The sequence below is a fragment of the Babylonia areolata genome, chromosome 13 (assembly GCF_041734735.1).
Source record: "Babylonia areolata isolate BAREFJ2019XMU chromosome 13, ASM4173473v1, whole genome shotgun sequence".
NCBI classification, from domain to species: Eukaryota; Metazoa; Mollusca; class Gastropoda; order Neogastropoda; family Buccinidae; genus Babylonia; species Babylonia areolata.
Window position 1 is genome coordinate 8705792 of NC_134888.1, and position 4036 is coordinate 8709827.

Here is a 4036-nt window from a genome sequence, read left to right on the forward strand (position 1 = left end):
CCTATGGCGGCGAAAGAGTTAAAGGAAGGGAACGCAAGGCAGATGATGTGGGCAAACCTCTGGCTTTTGGCCTTGCTGCCGACTGCGAAGATTGCGCCGGGGTGTCAAAGCAAAATGCTGGACTGCACAGCATTTACAAACCTGGGAGTGGTGTCTTCGTCATGAGACAGCTTTTCACGGGGCTCATGTTTTGAACGCGTTTGCGCATTGTCTCTGTCACTGCCTCTTTGTCTCTCTCTGTCTCTCTCTCTCTCTCTCTCTCTCTCTCTCTATCTATCTATCTATCTATCTATGTGTCTGTTTTCTATCACTCTCTGTCCACTCTCTTTCTCTCACTGTCTCTCAGTATGTCTCTCTATGCTCTGCCTCTGTCTGTCTCTCTCTCTCTCTCTCTCTCTCTGTTAACTCTCTTTCTCTCACTATCTGTCCCTCTGTTTTTATCTCTCCCTCTCTCTGTCTCTCTCTCTAACTTTCTATCTTTTTTCTGTAATAACAGTTACTCAAAAATAAATATAAATTGGTATTGGTTTGATCTTTCGCATTAGATTTTGATGCAAAGTATGTTCGTGCGTGTGTGTTTGTCTGTTTGTGTACGGGTAGGGGGCGGTGTCGTTTTGTGTGTGCGCGCGCGCATGTGTGTAGGTGTGCGTGTGTGCGCGCGCGCGTGTGCGTGTTTATGCGTATGTCAGCGAGTGTACGCCACGTTATTGACATGGTATCGTCTGAATTTCTGCCTGGAAATCTCTGGAACAATTTTGGTAGTAGTTCTGCCTTCAGAGTATCAAAGACAAACTCTGGATTCTGAAGCAAAACCACTACTGGATTTGGAAGGCCCACAGAACCTGCTTGTGTTTGTATTATAGCGCTGCATAAAAAGGATTATCATTATCATTATCATCTTCATCATTATCTTCATTACTGGCGTTGTCCTTTTTATCACTGTCCAAACAGAAAGCAGCAGACAAACAAAACAAAATCTATACACAAACAAACAAAACTGGCGGTGTATCCTACTCATGCTCTGAAGTCTGCAGCATTTGTGATAACCAAAAAAAAATCTGAAATTTTGCTGCGTTTTTGTTTGGTTGATTGGTTGGTTGTTGTTGATGGTTGTTGTTGGGTTTGATTGTTTTTGCTGTTGTTGTTGTTTTTGTTCATGCTTTGTTGTTGTTGTTTTTGTTCATGCTTTGTTGTTGTTGTTTTTTCGGTGTTGTTGGTTTTTGTTGGCTTTTTTTTGGGGGGGGGGGGTGTTTTTTGTTTGTTTGTTGTTGTTGTTTTTTGGGGGGGAGTTGTTTTTTGTTTGTTTGTTGTTGTTTTTTTTTGGGGGGGAGTTGTTGTTTTGTTGGTGGTGGTGGTTTGGGGTTTTTTCGGCGGTCATAATACCCCTATTATCCTGTCTTCTTCGTCGACAAACAAACAAAATAATAATATACACCTCAGGTTCGAGAATGGGGGAGAAAATTCACTTCGTAAAAGTGAAGGCAGGAAGGAAGGAAAATATGAGGGAATGAAATCATTCAAAAACCTAATATATAAAAAAAAAAGGAAAGGTAAGGTTGTGAAGAAGGGAGAAGCGAGGTGTCAAACCGAGAAAAAGAAAGAAGGTAAAAGATTACAGTGACGACTTGTCCCAGGGGCCCACGTATGCAATTGCTCCACAGTTACTGTTGGTGGAGAGAGCTGTCTTTTACCCACCTCTGTAACATGTTAAAAACAATGTTTTTTACCGGTCACTCAACGAAACTTTAATTACCCAAGCTTCACCCGCAAGTGAAGGGACGAGAACTGGTGTTTTCAACGCGGTATGGCCGCAATACATGCTTGAAATATGATTGGTTCAAACGCGCGTGCGGCCTTTCACTCTCCCTTTGACGTCAGCACGCAATGATTTATCTCCCCTGTCGTTACCCGCTGTTCAGTTCAAGTTGTCCATGGCAAAGGTTCGGAGTAAAACCCATTCCAGTATGCACGTAAGAGAGAGAGAGAGAGAGAGAGAGAGAGAGAGAGAGAGAGAGAGAGAGAGAGTTATCAACTGGCTTTGCCCAAGTAGGCAGCCTATATGTGAAAATGACTATTTCATTGTGGAGCGCTTAGAGCTTGGTCTCTGACCGAGGATAGGTGCTAGATATAATCATCTATATCAATCAATCATACAGGTGCTAGACATAATCATCTATATCAATCAATCATACAGGTGCTAGACATAATCATCTATATCAATCAATCATACAGGTGCTAGACATAATCATCTATATCAATCAATCATACAGGTGCTAGATATAATCATCTATATCAATCAATCATACAGGTGCTAGACATAATCATCTATATCAATCAATCATATAGGTGCTAGACATAATCATCTATATCAATCAATCAATGAATGTCCTGTCATGTGTGAATGGACGATCGTCAGTTCAGAGTTTCTGTTTTATCATGTCCACGGGCTGGAGATACTTGATTACGTTGTCTTTTCTTCTTCTTTCTCTTTAAAATCATTCTTATCTTTCTGACTCTTTTTCTTTTCTTTTTCTTTCTTTCCTTCCTCATTTGTTTTTAGTCTTTCTTTCTTTTTCCTTGCAAGCGAGCCTTCATAGCGGATGATCATACTACAGTTTTTACAAGCTATTACTGGAGTGAGTCTGGCCGATGTTAAGGTGTGCCCAGAGTTCCGCAGGTTCACTCACAGGAATATCCAGGACAACTCCCCCCTTCAGACAACCAGAACTTCTCCTTAGAACACCAGAAGAACACCCAAGACTTCACCCTTGGAACGCAAGAAGTACAGCCAAGACTTCATCATTAGAACACCAGAAGAACACCCAAGACTTCACCCTTGGAACGCAAGAAGTACAGCCAAGACTTCATCATTAGAACACCAGAAAAACAGCCAAGACTTCACCCTTAGAACGCCAGAAGAACACCCAAGACTTCACCCTTGGAACGCAAGAAGTACAGCCAAGACTTCATCATTAGAACACCAGAAAAACAGCCAAGACTTCACCCTTAGAACGCCAGAACAACAGCCAAGACTTCACCTTTAGAACACCAGAAAAACAGCCAAGACTTCACCCTTAGAACACCAGAAAAACAGCCAAGACTTCACCCTTAGAACACCAGAAAAACAGCCAAGACTTCACCCTTAGAACACCAGAACAACAGTCAAGACTTCACCCTTAGAACACCAGAAAAACAATCAAGACTCCACCCTTAGAACACCAGAAAAACAGTCAAGACTTCACCCTTAGAACACCAGAAAAACAGCCAAGACTTCACCCTTAGAACACCAGAAAAACAGCCAAGACTTCACCCTCAGAACGCAGAAGAACAGCCAAGACTTGATCCCTCTTTAGACAGCCAAGACTTTACCCTTGGAACGCCAGAACAACAGTCAGGACCTTAACGCCTATTAGACATCCACAACTGTCCCCACCCCCACCCCCACCCCCGCCCCCCTTTCAGAACACCAGACGGACCTCCCACCTGGACTGACGTCCAGGAATCGCCTTCACCAGATCAAGACTTCAGCCCTGAACAACTTGATTAGGAGTGCTCCAGCCAACAGACGGTCAAGCACAACTCTTCTTCGGGTAAACACAACAGAACTACCCCCAATCCCTCACTTTTTTGACACACGGCAGTTGCACAGGCGCATGAATTCCATAAATTCTTTTTATATATATATATATATTTTTGCCATCAGCATGCAGACACATCGAAGACACGGAGAAACGCTTCACCCAGACGCTTGCTTTTCGCAACAAGTTTGTGTTGGAATCTCTGAGCCTTTGGTTTGTGCACAAGCTGGTGGGGGCTTGAAAGTATATCCCTTGGGCAATAAAGTGTTGTGTTGTGTTATGTTATGTTTGTGCTGTCTTTTTGATGTGCTGTGCTGTGTTGTGCGGTGCTGTGCTGTGTTATGCTGTGTTGTGCTGCGCAGTGTTGTAATGCAGTGTAGTGTGATGACTTACATTACCTTGCGTTGTATTGTATTGTATCGTATTGTATCATATTGTATCGTATTGTATTGTATTGT